At 44.7% G+C, this 17,695-nt stretch overlaps 1 long non-coding RNA gene across 8 annotated transcripts in view; it reads right to left on the reverse strand.

Annotated features, from left to right (window-relative positions):
• Window positions 1-17,695, reverse strand: part of LOC115099648 — a 266,836-nt gene that overhangs the window by 105,296 nt on the left and 143,845 nt on the right. For all 8 annotated transcript variants that reach the window (XR_003858834.1, XR_003858835.1, XR_003858832.1 and 5 more), the window contains one exon: window positions 15,631-15,731. This is a non-coding gene — a long non-coding RNA (uncharacterized LOC115099648). The remainder of the gene's footprint in view (window positions 1-15,630; window positions 15,732-17,695) is intronic.

Raw genomic sequence — 17,695 nt, forward strand, 5'->3', positions numbered from 1 at the left:
CCTTCTCTGTACCTTCTCCAGCGCATTAATATGTTTTGAGATGCGGTAACCAGAATTAAACACAGTACTCAAGATGCAATCTCACCATGAAGCGATACAGAGGCATGATGGCATTTTCCATTTTATTCACCATTCCATTCCTAAAATTCCTAACATTCTTGTTACATTTGGCCAGCTGCAGGGTAGGCCCATGACCAGCCGCCCTCTCTGACTCACCCCAGTGCCTCCTGCAGCCTCCTGATGCAGTAGCAAAGCTGCCATGATCCAGCTGGCCCCAGCATCCGATGCGGCACTGATGCCACCTGCACACTGCCATCACCCTGCTCCTCCCTGGGGTCTCCATAGGTGCGCGCGTACACTGCGCATCTGTACTTAAAGGGCCAGTGGCAGGAAAAGCCCTGTAGCGCCTAGTGTTGAGATGAGCAGGCCCTCACTATTCAAGCACGGCCCGGACTGCCTAATGCCACCTCAGCAACAGGTCTCCTGCTTTGTGCACACCATGTTGCTCTTGAATTCCTGAGTTCCTGTGTTCTCTTGTCCAGCGTTGCCCTGCCCATCCTGTCTCATCCAACCTTATTCTGCTAGTCTTGTCCAGTGTCTGTCTGTCGGTCCTTGTCCTCCCTTGGCCTGTTCTCCTGGTACTGACCTTAGCCTTGGACCTGACCATGTTTGCCTGCTGCCTGGCCTTGACTCCTGCCTTGGGCCTGACTATGCTTGCTCACTTGCCCGCCTGGACTCCTGGCCCGCCCCAGTATTTTCAGTCTGCCTGTTCTGACCCTGGCCTGTCCTTGGACTCTTGTTCTCTCTCTCCATCTCCTGCTGGAACCCAAAGGCTCAACCTGCGGAGGAAGCGGCTGGTATAGGTGAAGCCCCAGTTCAATCTGCTTCAGGGTGCATTCACCCGCTGTCTGCTTAGGCCTATGAGGCTGCATCAACTATGCCACAGCACCAAGGGCTCTCTTTCATGCCATTCATCACAATTCTGTTTGCTTTTTTTTTTTTTTTAATCGCCACAGCACACTGAGCCAACGATTTCAATGTATTAATGTATTATCCATTATGACGTCTAGATCTCTTTCCTGGGTGGTAACTCCTAAGATAGAACCTAACATTGTGTAACTATAGCAAGGGTTATTTTTCCCTATATGCATCACCTTGCACTTGTCCACATTAAATTTCATCTGCCATTTGGATGCCTAATCTTCCAGTCTCACATATAACAGAGGACAAGGGCATCTGATAAACTGGAACATGAGGAACATGAGGATTATACATCTTTTAAATAAAGCAAATAAATCTCTGAGGAGTAGTTTTGACCCAGACTGGCCACTGTCAGAGAGAGGATGCTGGGGCTGACGGACTTTGATCTGACCCAGCATGGCTTCTCTTAATTGTGCACTGACTGAAAAAAATAGTTTCTTAAATTTGCTTAAAAATCTGGTGTTAAGTTTCAGGGAGGGTCTCCTAGTCCAAATACTATTCAATATTGCAAATAACTGTTCCCCAGGAAGCTTGTACATTTAAAACTAATAAGAGAAAATGTTTTTTTCACTCACCACATAATTAAGGTCTGGAATTCATTGCCAGAGAATGTGGTGAAAGATGTTAGTGTAGCTGCATTTAAAAAAGGTTTGAACAAGTTCCCTGAGGAAAAATCCAGAAACCATTATTAAGGTGGAGTTGCAGAAATCCCTGGGATAAGCAGCGTGGTCTCTTATCCAATCCTTGGGATCCTGCCAGGATTGGCCACTGTTGGAAACAGGATACTGGGCTTGATGGACCTTTGGTCTAACCCAATATGGTAAGTCTTATGTTCTTAAGTACTTTGGGACCATTACTCCACAAACAGCAAAAAAAAAAAATCACTATTAATAATTTAAACTTTATTCATTCTCTCCCGACACCGGTAACCAATGGAGGTAAACGACAACGGAGCGACACTCTCATTCCTACTCTTACGCAAATTAACCCAGCTGCACTCTTTTGAATAAGTTGGAGAATAAAGTTAAACACTGGTCCTTGTACAGATCCCTGGGGTGCTCCTTTAAATAAAACGATGTTCACTGGACCTGTCCCAGAACTCGGCACTGCCGGGGCTTGAAAAAGGGATTGGTTTTTGCTTTCTGGGACTATAATTTTAGGTGGCTACAGCCCTCTACCACCCACAAGATTGCAGCTCAAGGTCACAAACGGTCATTTAAAATGAAAAACACACACATACATTCTGATTTATTTAGTCATTTACAGAAAATAGTAGACTGCAGTTACAAGAAATGCAAATCAGATGCAGTCCTCCCACTCTCTAAAACATCCTCATTCATGCAAGAAAGTAGAAAAAAGACGGTTCTATTAATCAGTGCGACGTGCCAGAACTCTGACTGTACATGTTAGCAACCCTGAGGCTGGGGGTTTTTTTTGCAGTCGGAATTCAAAAAGTACAAAAAAAGCAGGTTTCCTGGTTCTGACATGCAAGATGATAGGGGTGGAGAGGAACTGGCATGAGACCGTGTGCATTACAGCACGAGCTCCGTTCTACTAACTGCATTACTAGGCCTGCGTTCACAGACGTTGCCGGACATTCGTACTGCATGCTCCTAACCTCCCCTGCCCATGCCCTTGCATACACTGAGGCTAACTGTTCCTCTGCTGACACTAGATAGGTGGTTGGTTGGAGATACCCAGCAAGAAAAACAAGAAGTCCCCCACCCACAGCCAAAAGGAGCACATTCTCCAGGCCGCGTGCGTCCACAGATCAGCGTGAATCCGAAAATAAAAACGCTCCCGTCGGGGTCCTGGATAGGGCACTAAAACCTAAACGTTATTAGGGACAGACGCCTACATTCGGACTGCAGGATAAAACGGGGGTGGTTAATAGCGTTTAAAGATACCGTGGATGGTTGGGGGCAATTCTGTACTGCTCCCAAAAGGTTCAATATTGACCTCTATGGGGGTTAGCTGTGGGTATGGGGCTGTCCCAGTGGCCATGGCTTAGAACAGTACCACAGCGCAAAGTCCTATAAGGCGGACACCGGCAAGGCGGCGTGCCCGATCCACACACACACAATGGTGCACATCTTGCCTCCCTTCTCGTTTGCAGCAACACTGTAGGAAAAGCAGCTGTGCCGAACAGAAAGCCCAAATCCCCTCCACATCTGCTTTCTGCGTAGAATGGATTTTTACCCAGACAAATGGAATTCCTGCTAACAAAGCAGGGCCTGCCGGGGTTAGCCCACCTAGAAACACGGGGAAAGGTTCACACTGAGCTGATGAAGGGAGGAGCACGCTAGCCACAAATGTATTCAGTCAGTCCAGTAAGCAGCTTCCCCCTACAAGCTGTTTGGTAAAGAAAGGGAACGGTTCAGGGTGCCAAGAACAGCGCAGAATGGCCGGTCCGGAGCCTACAGAAAAGGCACTTCCCAGACCTTGCCGGCGTATAACAAGTCACAATGCCCTTTGCTGAACCTGGATGGTCCGATTCAAAACAGATGCTTTGTTTTCGACTGGATCCCCCCAAGGCCCAGGGAGAAAAGGCATCTTGCCGAGGGTCAAAAGACAGCCACCGGCGGGTGGGAGTCTTTGACTCAGATCTCAGAACAGGATTCAAAGTCCAGCGCTCTCTAACTGGCACAAAACGTAAGAGAGAAAAAGCGCGCCCAAACCAACAAGGACGTTTGGCTGGCAACATTTCTGTTATAAGTTGCGATGCCTTGGCAAGGTGAGGGGAGGGGATTCCACATACATACTGAGCTAATTCTACCATGAAAAAAGCAAATTAGTAAGTATAAATGTCCTTCTTTCAGACACCACTAATTCATTCATCTTAAAGGTTGCACTCCCAAACTGTAATTATAAAACTGTGCAGTACATTTTTTATTTCATATGATTACAAAACCAAGCTGTGAAATGAAATATGTTGGTGAATTAAAGCTTTTCTAGGCTTGCTTTTTTTTTTTTTTTTAACAATCCATTTCTTACCTGAGTTCCCATTAATTTTCCATAAGCCTTTCCAAACGAGTCCCTGCTTTAGAACAACCATGGGCAACACTCCCAAGCTCCTGAAATCTGAAGCTGTTTCTTATTCGACGAGTACCGCCTTTACAAAATGGGTCTTCATGCATGAATCAGCCTTCCAAAATTTAACCGGGCCATCGGTTCACATCCGTGCCAACCCACTGGGCTCCTTTCGTTTCAGGGACCGCTCGGATGGCCGGCCACAGAACCACCTACCCCCTCTCACAGCTAAGTCAAAATGGAAGAGACGTCAGATTCTGGAGCGCAGATCCTCTCGCAGGCTGCAACTACATGGTGAGTAAACAAGGTGTAACTCTACCCTAAACTCTTAACGTACTGTTATTTGATGACTCATTGTGATTACACAATCTCAAGTGACTCAGTCTGCCCAACTTTGGCAAGATCTTCTAGAGGAGGAAAAACAACATTATATCCTGATCAAAGGAAGAGTGCAAAAGGATCACAATTACTCAGATCCTCAGCTTTCGTACAATTTCATAAACAATAGTTCTAGTGGTTACTTATTATGCAAGGACTAACCCAGTGGATAGCGGCAGAAAAAGACCAAATGGTTTCATCCAATCTGCTCGGCATGTGTCCCTCCTTATTCGAGACAAATAAAACCTCTCCCCTCTGTACCACACCATTCTGGGTAGAAGAATATACAAGATCCCTTCCTTTAGTTCACGTCCGCCAGCCTTCCTCTTCCACGTCGCACGACAAAGCTTTCAAGCGATACATGGCTATAAGTTATAGCGATGGTTTGCAGTTTTATTTTGGCATTTATATAGCACCCTACAACAGGGTGCGGCACAACAAATTGCACACACGTCTCTACCCAAAAGAACGGACAGTCGTCAGGCCGGATTTTAAAAGCCCAGCGCGCGTAAAAATCACCACTCACGCGTGGGGCCGGGCCCTGCGCGCATTTTCAAAAAGGGCCACGCGGGTAACTGGCGATACGCGCACAAGTGCCGGGCGGGACGGAGGCCGTTAGCCGCTGTCCCGGGGAAGCGCTCGCTGGCGCACTTAACTTACTTCGACTCCTGAGGAGCAGTAAGTAAGTAAAATTTAAAAAAAAATGGTGAAAGGTGGGTTAGGAAAGTTCCCCCTCCCAGTCCGCTCCTTAATTGGAGTGGACTGGGAGGAAACTGGGGAAGGCACCCATTGCGTCGCTGTGCGAAATTTGCAAAAATACACACACACGCGCGCGTGCACGTTATAAACTCGGCACATCCGTGGGCACGTGCCGGGAACCGCACACACACACGGCCGCACGCGCGTATGTTTTACAATCTACCCCTGAGCATACGCTTGAGACAAGAAAAAAAAAAGTGACTTGCCCAAAATCACAAGGACTGATCTAAGAAACAGGCTTTGAACCCAGGGCTGTGGGCACCTAGCCCATTACGTTAACCGGAAGGCCACCCCTTCCCCTCTGGTTTATTGGAAGAAATACTGTAACTTGTACGAAATGTAAAACGAGACCAGGGTCTACTTGAAAAAAAGCCCCATGCACCCAACTTAGCTGGTGATCTTGGGTTTGCCACTGCTTAAAGAAGGTCAGGATGGAGACCATGGGTCCAGGCAGGGGGGGTTATCACTGCCTCGAGGGAGGGGGCAGGAGGGTTTCTGTCTGCAACAGCCAAATAGCTTGGGCCTGCTGTTGTAGCCCTTACGTTTGGCTGGTCAAGTCATGCAGGCAGCAATGAAAATCAGAGCGCGGCATTCAACTTTCACTCTCTGACCTACCCCCGCTGCCCCCAGGACTGCCCAGATTTGAACAGCTACATTTTCAGCCTTTGATCTAGCCACCCATGTCCTGATTTAGCCAGCCACATGGCTTGAACAATCTCTACTGGAATTTGAGTCATAGTCTACTCTACATATCCCCACATTTTGTAGCGGTTAAAAAAAAAAATCCTAAACATATGATCACTGATCTCTCATGAACTAAAACAACATTTTCAGGATCTTTGCTCTACTGGAACAAAAGAAAAAGAACAGATTTCCCACTGTAAATAGAGAGAAAGCAAGGACTGAAGAATGTGACCAAAAAGCCAAACACAAGATAAACCGAAAGGAAAAGCTTATACTGGTTTATATTTTCATATGCGGGTAAATTAACAAATTATTAGTAATATCAAAGATAAACCAAAAAAAACAACACTATAGGTATCTATTTTTGACAAGGAAGTCTGGTTAAATCACTATTTTTAATAAAAGCACCAGGACCATGTAGTATTACAAACTGATTGATCAATCTAAGAGTGGAAATGAATGTTGTACAGCTGCTCATGTGGCTGCGGTTTTCTGCACTGGATTTAATCCATTCCAATAGACTGGGCCCGATTCAAGCCTGCCGGTAGGCATGCATGCGCCACTTCTTTTCCCATCCCCCCCCGATATATATGTACCTTGCGCCTTTCTAGGAAAAAAGACAGACTATCAAAGGGAACCAAAGAAAGACAGATGGAGCCTGCACTGCAGAGAGACCAAATATGACTCATTTGATCTTTCCCAGCATGCAACCCCCTCCTGTGTGTGTGTGTGGGGGGGGGGGGGGGATTCGCACCCACATGCAAACCTTGAACGGGGGCCCAGAATGACAACTCATGTCTGCAACAGTCTGTCCCTTTATCTTAAGAGCAATTTTCTGAGTTTACATCCATAAAGTGCAGGAGTGGTGAACCTCTGGTGCGAGCGTCCAAATTTGTACTCACACCCAGTTCTGCTAGTCCAGCGCAAGTGCAAGTGAAATTTCACCTACTCTAACCCTCATCAACCTTATAAGGCACCTGTTGTCAAATAAGAAAAAAACTGCCCCAGCAGCCCGGCTGTAGGACTCCTTGATCCTTTTCAACCAATGGTATAGGGATTTTGTTTTGCTTTCCTTTTGTAAATTGTGCATTGTTGGATTTTCAAATAGGCACAGACGAGTGCATTACAGAAACAGAGCTGCACTTAAGGCAAAAGAGGGCACATTTTAAATTTTTTTATCATATTTCAAAATGTTACAAAGAACAAACTTTGCACAGAATTTTCAGAGAAATATACAAATAAGCAAAAAAAAATAAATAATAATAATTCACAAGAATATAAACCTTGCAGAGAAAATTTCTCTTAATATAGACCTTCCAACCTAGAAAATAAAGGAGAGGATAGGCTAAGAGAAAATAAAGCAAAAAAACACACTATAAGGAAAAGGCCAGAAGATGAAATCCAATCCCTATATTCAGAAAGGATAGTCGGAGCTTAAAGTATAGGGGATACAGGAAAAGCAGCCAACTTTCTCCTAACCAAAAGCATGTTCAGCCTTGGAGGCATTTATGTCCTACTGTTGTTGCAGCTGTGCACATCTGAAAAGTACATGAAGGGTCTGATTCATCAAGGGCTTTCCCCACTGACCCAGAGTGGGAGAAAAGCCTCCGTGAATTAGGACCTAAAGTGGCAAAGGTTCTACCATGAAGCAAGAGCGCGATTATACAAACAGCAGACAAGCTAAAGACAGGAGAAAGATTGGCTGAAAAGTGGAGGGTAATCCCATGCCACCCAAGCACTGTTTGGACCCCGACCAATTTTCCCCTTAAAAACAACAAACAGAGTGACCCGATGTGCCCCCAAGCGGGTTTCACCTTGGCTTTAATCGCTGAGGGCAGGCCCAAATTATCTATTTATTTAAAAAGATTTATTGACCGCGCCCTTCAAGGTTCGGGGCAGTTTACAGAAAAAGCAAACATAAAAATGTTATTTAAAATACATCATTCAATTATCAAATAAACACAATTAAAATAAAGTGTCATAAAATGTATAGACATAAATAGCATCAAACGAAAACTAGAGACGTACATAACATAATTCATATGCACGGACTACATAATCGAACAAAGGTAAAATCATAAAAGATTTCTGAAAGCTTGTTTTCAATAAGTGGTGTTTTATAGCTTTCTTAAATTCTTGTTTAAAATTCTAACGGAATTAGGTATGGCATTCTATATCATGGGGCTGGCAATGGAAAAGGCCCGTTCTCTTGTCATATGACGTCTCATGGCTTTAGGAGAAGGAACCTGAAGAAGTTGGTTTTGTGATCGGAGGGTGCGTGAGGGAATATAAAAATGAACTGCAGATAGCCACGGACTGTCATTGTGAATGAGATCGTGTAGAATACTTAAGAAAACTGGTAACCAGTGTAGATTCAACAAGATAGGGGAGATATGATCAGAAGAACATAAGAAGATGCCATGCTGGGTCAGACCAAGGGTCCATCAAGCCCAGCATCCTGTTTCCAACAGTGGCCAATCCAGGCCACAAGAACCTGGCAAGTACCCAAAAACTAAGTCTATTCCATGCTACTGTTGCTAGTAATAGTAAATTTGTGTTAGTCAAAAGGCCTGCTGCCGCATTCTGTGATAGCTGAAGAGGTTTGGTTGAAGATAAAGGTAAACCAAGGTATAGAGAGTTGCAGTAATTGAGACCAGTAAGGATTAAAGATTGGAGTATCTACAATCTTACTTACTTCCTGCCTTGATTACTTTACTATATTGCAAATGTGCATCTGTGTACACAAATCGGACTTGGTTCAAAGCTCAGAAACAGTGTTCAAAAGCACCATTTACTGTTATATGAAACTGTAAATAAATTATAGATTATACACCATCAAATGCTGGTGATTAGCTGGGAATAGGCGAGCAAGTTTGAAAATACGAGTTCTTTCTTCTCGGGTGTCCTCACGGCAGAGGGGGGCTGGCTGAAACCAGATGTCCCAGGTCCAGCTTGGGGGGGGTGGGGGAAGAGAGAAAATTATCAGGGCCCTTAGGAACCAGACTCGCAATCACTCCAGTGACTCATTCTTCACACGAGGGCTGGTAGTCCAACACATAAAAAGCTGACTGAAGCGACAAAGTACACATTTTCTAGGAGATGAATCCGTTGTAAGCAAAGTTACAAGTCTCCATCACACCTTAGAGCAGGGGTCGGGAACCCATGGCTCGCGAGCCAGATATGGCTCTTTTGAGGGCTGCATCTGGCTCGCAGACAAGTGTTGCCACACTTTCCAGTCCCCCGCTGACCCAGCTGCTCCCCGGTCCTCCTCCGTCCGGGCTTAAAATGCTGTCAGCCCGGGCGGAACGCGGCAGGACAGCTGGAGTCAGCGGCACCGGCGTGCTCTCTTCTTCTCGCCCCCCCCACCCCCAGCGGCCCGGAAGAGGAAGTGGTGAGCATCGGGTGCGTGCGCGGGAAGAAGAGACCACGCTAGTGTGGTCTCTTCTTCCCGCCCCCCCCCTCCCCCCCGCGGCCCGGAAGAGGAAGTGGAGAGCATCGGGTGGTGCGCGACGAAAAGACGACTGCAGCGCGGCTCGGAGGAAAATGAAGAGCTTCAACCGCGGCCGATGGGACTCCGCCTCTGCGAGGGCTGAAAATGAAGGAGGTTAGCGTTGGGAGGAGACTGCTGCTGCTGCGAGTTCCCGGGGTGGGAGAGAGAGAGAGTGAATGAGCGAGCAAGCATGTGTGTTTGAGATCCTGTGTGTGTGAGTGAGAGATTGCATGTATGTGAATGATTGAGAGCCTGTATATGTGAAAGAGTATGTCTGTGATTGAGAGCCTGCCTGTAAGAGAGAGAGCATGAATGTAAGTTTACCATTGGGAACCTGTATGTGTATAAGTTTGTGATTGAAAACCTGTTTGTGTGAAAGAGTATGTGTGTATGATTGAAATCCTTTGTGTGTGAGAGAAATCATGTGTATGTATGATTAAGAGCCTGTGTGTATAAGTAAGAGAGAGATCATGTGTGTCTGTGTGTGATTGAGAGCTGGTTTAGGTGATGGAGCATGTGAGTATGTGATTGAGAGCCTGTGTTTAAATGAGAGAGAGAGATCATGTGTGTCTGTGTGTGATTGAGAGCTGATTTAGGTGAAGGAGCATGTGAGTATGTGATTGAGAGCCTGTGTGTAAATAAGAGAAAGAGAGGACATGTTTGTAAGCATGTGAATGAGAGTCTGTGTGTGAGAGAAAGACAGCATGTATTTATGTGATTGAAAGCCTGTGTGTGTATGTAAGCGTGAAAAGACAGCATGTGTGTAAATGTGTAATTAAGAGCCTATATAAGTGAGAGAGAAAAAACATGTGTATATGTGAGTACTGAGAGCATGTGTGTATAGGTGTGTCATTGAGAGCCAGTGTGAGAGAGAGCGCTGCTATGTGACAGAGAGGAGAAAGTTCCAAGCAAACCACCCCGCCTCCTACTAATTCAGAACAATCTCAGGACACCTGGATATCAAACGTTCCCAGGATTGCAGAGCAAAAAATTTTTTGTATCCTTATTATTTTTCATTACTGGGTCTTTGTGTCTGCTATCTTGAAATATTTTGTTGGTATCTGGAAATTTTTTATATGAGTTTTTAATTATTGGATATTCCACTCATCAGCTGTTTCGAAATATGTTCTTTTTGTTAGTACAGTTTTACTGCTGATGATTTTATATTTCTTGATTTGTTTTATAAGGATGGGTGATGTTTCTTTTTTCCTTTGTTACACTGCATACAGAGACTCTGGCTTGTTGCAGTTTCCAATTCAGTTTTTTCTGCATGCTTCTTGTTATGCGTTTTGGTCTCTTTATTCTATGTTAGGTGAGGGACAGCACGTGATTCAGGTGAGGTTTTCTGCTGGCGTGTAGTTTCTGTGTAGGACTCTATAGCAGCCTGACTTGGTCCGTTTTCCTAATAGGAGATGTATTGGTGTCTTAAGGCCTGGTGTAATATTTTCAGAGACTTATTGTACTTTAAAAGTGTGATCTTACATAAAATGCACACATTTACTTGTATTTAGTTTTAAACATATTGTATGGCTCTCATGGAATTACATTTTAAAATATGTGGCGTTTATGGCTCTCTCAGCCAAAAAGGTTCCTGACCCCTGCCTTAGAGGCAGGACTCCCCTTGTATCTGGATTTCCACTGTGCAGACTTGCTTTTTAAGTCTTTCCTGCTTCTTTTTTGTACCGGTTGGGCACTCATACCTTCCTTCTCCTTCTCCTCACTCCCCTTCAGATTCTGCACCAGGCTGGAAGAGTTGACAGGGATCTCCACAAGAGATCTGCTGAAGGCTCCCAGAACACGTCTAGGAAACCTTACTTCAAGAAAAAGGCAGGTCTCAAGTTTTTCGTCCCTTGGAGACAACCCTAAGTAGGGATGAACAGTCTTTCCTTGGAGGAACCTGAAAATCTCCTCACCCAAAAAAGAAAAAAACAAAACAAAAACAGGAAAGAAACCTGCAGTGCATTTTCCATTAAGGCAAGAGGATTTTCCAAGGCTCCCCACAGCCAACACAGCTCAGGACGGACGGACAAGCGGGAAAACACCTCTCTCTCTCACAACCGGCCTCTAGAGCTATAGGGCTCACTAGGGTTACACACAGGCATGAAGCACATGGGGAATGGCTCAAGCACCCGCCTGCTGCCCTCACGATCACTTACGCATCCTTTCTAGGAGAGACCTATATATGGATCCTTATATTTAGGGGACTTGCGTCCTCCACTTCCAACATTCCTCACTTTTTCTGCAGGCCTCCAAATATAAGTCGTTGGGAGCCAGCCAGGAGGAGTTTCAAAATGCCTTGGAAGAAAACTTAGGTTTTGTTTTAAATTTGGTTTTTTTTTTACTAAATTGTGTACCTGAGTTCTTTGTAAACCGGCATGATGTGCTGCACGAATGTCGGTAAATAAAAGTTAATAAATAAATAAATAAATAAATAAATACCCTTGTTCCTAGCATGCAGCGGTCCAGCCAACAAAGTGAAATGGCAAATTGCAAAAAAGTGTTTGGACAATTTATACATTTCCTTCATTTTCACACTAGACTAATCCAGAAATACCCTCATTCATTTGAGCCGTTGCAACTTCTCAACCAGGGTTCATACTGCCTAAGCCACCACATTTCGGCAAACAGCCACAGGTGAACAAATCAAGCCCCATTCTGCTGAACACTCAGGATGGAAATGTACCAACTACAAATCACGCCTACCAAAAATATCTTCAGACCGCTTCCAATGTAACGGCCCGTAAGATATCCCCAACGCATGCTGCGGTCACCAAAGGTTACTCTTGGGTCACCTTGAACCTTGCCCAATTCACCATAGGAAAACTCCACTTTGACAGAGCGCAGAACTGCTCTTGGCTACCTAGAAATCAGCGTGCGCCATACCCAAACACCGCAGCCTGAATTTTCCAAGCTGTCCCATTATGCGTGTACACACCTGCTCCAGAGCTGGTCTCTAAAACTTTCCAAAACTGAGAGTATGCACGTAAAGGCTTATTTACCCTCCTATCATGAGAGTAATCAACTCGTGCGCAGCCTTTATTTGCACTGCCACCCTCCCCAGGGAATTTTCAAACGTCGATTTACACACATAATCAGGGGTTTATACAATACACAAATTCTTTTCAAAATTACCCCCGAAAGACTATTCTGAAATCCATCAGAACTGCTCCTAATTCCCTACTCATACCTCTCTCCTTCCAGTCCCCCCAATACGGGATCTTATCGATTGGAAACGCTTACAAACGCTGCTGTGAAGCTGAACTTGCTGTAACTAGTTCCGAGTTCTTTTGTTGGAAGAGTGGGTAGTAAACAAACGATGAAGATGATGTCCTATTCCAACAATGACAGATATTCCCGCCGCCCAGCCAGCCCTGGATATCTAGGGGGTCATTTCCAAAAGCATTCTGGGGGTTTGGCGTGTAGCTTCATGTGTACTTGAAAGGAAGCGATCCCGGGGGCGGAGCTGGGAAACCATTTACATGCATTCATTATTTTCAAAAGCACGTTTACAACTGCTTCCAAGCCGGCCTACACGCATGCGCCAATGCCGCGCCGGGCTCCGCCAGCTTTGAAGGTTCAGGCGGAAGCCCACGTTCGCTTTCTAAACTTGGACTTCAGTCCTACATGGGCTGTTTACAAAATCGCTCTCCCCATGAGTGTAATGTAAAAGGGAATATAAAAATCAGAAAACGTAAGTGGTTTCCTTTCTTCTCTATTGTCCTAGGTTATATTTACGGCAAGGAACCAACCAGCGAGACTGCATACTGACACTAGTAATAGGGAGTCTATTACTCCCAGTCTGAAATCTTCACTGGCTCCCTGTCCCTTACTGGTCCCTTTCCAAAATGCTCATTTTAGTTCTTAAAGCATCAAGACCGAGAAGGACTGCTTATTTAATATTTATATACAATAACTAAGAAGCCAATTAAGCTTTTACTTGCCAGGGACAAGTCTGTTTTGCTGTAAATTAGAATCAGAGATGGCTCATTCTCATGCATTGCTGGAAATATGTGGAATGAGGCAAGATTAGAGCAGAATCTCTTAGAGGTCCATATTCAGTAGGCTGGTGAGTGGTAAAGTTATCTGCATAACTTTAGCTGAATATGCAGCAGATGGAAGCTCCTGCCCCTAACCTCTCCCTCTAGAGCCCCAAGCCCGCTGGGAGCGTGGAAAACTTGCAAACCACTCACGTTGCTGTCAGGAGTTATAGGAAGGCAAAGTTGGATACTGCAAGAGCAGATAGAATCTACTGTGCTCCCAGAGACCTCAGGGGTTACGGGTAGGGTCAGATAAGGGCCCAGAGCCAGACCTGCGGTTTTAATATTTAACAGGGGGCTCCCCTCCAGCTGCCATGGCCCATGAGTTACTGACCCGTGCGACTTCGCCCCCCAAAGGGGAGGGACATCCACCACTGTACTGTCTAGTTGCTTTGCCTTGTCCTTTTCTTCGTGGGTAACTTTCACAGTCATAACGCATCAAGAATCCTCTGAGACTCCTGCCACGAGATGAATGTTCCCCAAATGCAAAAGTGCACTGATGTCCAGAAATCGTTCAAGTTAGCAAAAGCAGGGAAGGCTCCCAGAGAGACAGAGCACATCATGTGGGCCCCCCCCTGTCAAGTTTGGTTTAGAACGAGTTAACAGCTGAAGTAAATCTTTTTTGGTTATTTGGACTACCAGTTAGCTGGCATTTTAAAAGCATGCAGGGAAAAGAGGAAGGAGTAGGAAGGGCTATCCCGATGGCTCCATGTGGAGGTCCTAGCTTCGATTCCAGAATCAGGGCTTCTGTTTCCGACGTCATTGCATTGGCTCCCTATCCGCTCCCCGCATACAGGCCGAGCTCCTCTTTCTCACCTACAAATGCCTTCACTCTGCAGCTCCTCACTACCTCTCTCCTCTCTCGTCTCTCTGTGCACCCCTCCTCGCGCACTCCGCTAGTTGGATAAGTCACTCCCGTCTGTGCCCTTTCTCCTCTACTGCCACTTCCAGACCCTGTGCTTTCCGCCTGGCTGCGCTGGGAATACTCTTCCTGAGCTGGTGCCTCCTGCCCTCTTCTCTCTCACTGTGTTTAAATCCCATCTAAAGATCCGCCTTTTTGAGGCTGCTTTTAAATCTTATGCCTGATTGTCTGCTTTTAGTCTTGACTAACTTTCTTTCCTTTTAACCAAGTCTCTTGTCTTGTATGTCTTATTAGACTGTAAGCTCTATTGTGCAGGGACTGTCTTTTTGTATAGCGCTGCGTATGTTGTGTAGCGCTATAGAAATGTTAAATAGTAGTAGCAGTAGTTTAGCCCCTGAGGGAAGTTACTTTGGAATAGTGACATCTAGTGGCTGGATTTAGAGCCGGAAAGAGCACTAGTGCACAAACCACAGCTGAGGGCTTTCACTGCAATGACTGGGCTAAGGCAATTAGAAGGGGGTATAAAATAGGGGGAAAACCCCAGGTAACTGTGAAGGAGGCTCATGGTGCTATAGCCCAACAGAGACTGGTTTCAAAATGACCTAAAAATCCAAAAGGAGCAGGAAGAAACTGCCAAGCCAGAAATATTACAATAAAAAGGTTAAGTGGAAAAGAGACAGTGGGTCCATGACTCATTTTCTTGGTATCCAGTTATTTAGGCAAAACCACACTTGTAAACGGCCTCTGGAGGTTTCACTCCCTAGCAAACTAATTCTCTCACTTTCAGCACTGTTTAATTTTGCCATGTGAAAGCAGCACTGCCGCTTTAAACGATGGATCGTACAGGATTTGGTCACAAAAATAAAAAAAAAGTGTACAACAAAAGCAAACAGGGAAAGATAAAAATGTGACTCTGTGAATTAATTTATCCCATACTGCATTTTAAAAAAAAGATATTTCCAGCAAGGACAAAACCAATGTCCTATCCCAGACTCGTACCACATTTAACTGGTGGCTAATTCTTCAACATGACTCTTTGGAATTAAAGCACATAACACTGGCCGAGCAAGTGCCCGAAACATCTGGGTCCTACATGAAACAGAAAGATCTAGCATGCCTTTCATTCTGGAACATGAAATGCTATAATATTCTGAAGTTACAGGGCTAAAAAGTGAGAATTATGCACACAATGCTCTCAATCACTCTTACCAGGCACTACAAATATTTCAAATCTGAAGAGCTTCCCTTTCCTCCTGCCTAGATATTAAAGGAAATGGTCAAGTGGCCAGCATGAGGTCGTTCCGGGATTTGCAGGTTATGTAACACCTGCTGCACACTTTACTGCCTAAACATGCCCGTTTTTTTTTATTCCCCCGTTTTCAATCAGAACCAGCCTGAGTGCTACATACCTTCATTCTGTAAGGATTCAAACACGGAACTGCAGATCTGCTCCTGTTCATATGAATCCAATCGAAGACTGGCGGATGGCCAACGTAATGCCAGGGGTGATCTGGAAAGGTAGAGATCAGGAAAGTCTGATGTCAGTGCTGGGCAAAATGGTAAAAACTACTGGGCAAAAGTCAAGACTTACCAATCTATTAGAATTCTCTGTAGGTATTGATACAAATATGGATAAAGGTGAGACAGTCGACAGAGTGTACCTGGATTTTCAGAAGGCATTTGATAAAGTCCTACATGAGAGACTCCTCAGAAAATTACAAAGTCATGGGACAGGAGGCCTGGCCCTGATGTACACTTGTAACGGATTAAAAGAGAGTAGAGGTCTAAATGGATAGTTTTTCCAATGGAAAGAAGTGAACAGGGGAGTCCTCCAGGGATCTGAGCTGGGACCAGTGGTGTTTAATATATTCATAATTGATCAAGAATAAGCAGCAAGATCATCAAATTTGCAGACGATACACAAGCCGATTGTGAGGAATTGTAGGACAACACTGCAAGACTAGGGAACTGTGCATCTACATAGCAGATGAAATGTAATATAGATAAGGGTAAAGAGATACACATAGGGAAAATATTTTTTTGTTTCGTTTCATCTGTATGTCACATTAATAGCCTAAGCAGCTTACAATAATCCTAGATATATACAATGCTGGGTTTATTTATTTAAAATGTATTAACCACCTTTCAACATTTCTAGGCAGTTTCCAGCAGCACATCCATAATTGGATGTAACATAAAACAGAATAAAACAAATTAAAAACAAATAGACAATAAAAACTTAGGACAATAAAACTAGATAAGCAAACAATATCCTGCATCTCAATATAAAAACATGCATTATCTGCACACAGGCAAAAGATTAAAAGCCTGCTGGAAACATTTTGTTTTAACCATTTTTCTGAATTTTGCTAGCACAATTTCTGCTTTCAAACATGCAATTAAAGTATTCCACCATGTTGGTCCCTGTAGGTAAAAAAGGCACTGTCTTGACTCATCTCAATGAATTACTTTAAATGACAGAATACTCAATAGTATTTGGGAAGCAGATCTCACTGATCTTATAGGTTGATGAGTTTTAAAGCCATACCATTTATTCCTTTAAAAACCAGCATAACTACTTTGAACTTAATTCTCCAAATAGGTGGCCAATGATATTTCATCAAAATGGGCGATTATATGTTGGTGGATTGGAATTCCAGCAATAGTTCTCGCAGCTGAATTTTGAACATATTACAGCACACGCTTTGTATCGCTACCTCCGCACCCGAACCTCGATCCATTCACCCTTCTCACCTGCAGCCTCACCTGCAAGCTTCCAGCATTCATCCAGCCTCCTATGCAAGCGTCCAGCATTCATCCAGCCTCCTCTGCTAGCGTCCAGCATTCATCCAGCCTCTTCTGCAAGCTTCCAGCATTCATACAGCCTCACCCGCAAGCTTCCAGCATTCATCCAGCCTCTTCTGCAAGCGTCCAGCATTCATCCAGCCTCCTCTGCAAGCGTCCAGCATTCATCCAGCCTCACCCGCAAGCTTCCAGCATTCATCCAGCCTCTCCTGCAAGCTTCTAGCACTCTTCATGACCCACCTGCAAGCTTCAAGTACTCATACACCATCCCATGCAAGCCTCTAGCTTTCATCAAACCTGCACATACAAGCCTCCAACTTTCACATAGCCCCTCCTTCTTAATCCTTCTAACCTCGCAACATAGTCCCTCAAATGGGCCTATTTTTCACAATTCCAATTCTTCAACATAATACACCACCCAAAAGAATTTCTTTCCGACATGCCCAACAACACAACCTTAAATCCCTCTCTTCAACTTTGATCACTCCTTCCACGCAACTTCTAGGCCTCACCCTTTCTCTTTAAGCCTTTTCAATGCTCAATCTCTAACGAAGAAGTCTGTAATCTTAAATGACTACCTCATCGACGTGAAACCGGAGATATGTGCAATCACTGAAACTTGGTTAAAACCATCAGACACAGCAATAATTAATCAACTACCTACAGAGG

This window comes from Rhinatrema bivittatum, chromosome 9 (assembly GCF_901001135.1).
Source record: "Rhinatrema bivittatum chromosome 9, aRhiBiv1.1, whole genome shotgun sequence".
Lineage (NCBI taxonomy): Eukaryota > Metazoa > Chordata > Amphibia > Gymnophiona > Rhinatrematidae > Rhinatrema > Rhinatrema bivittatum.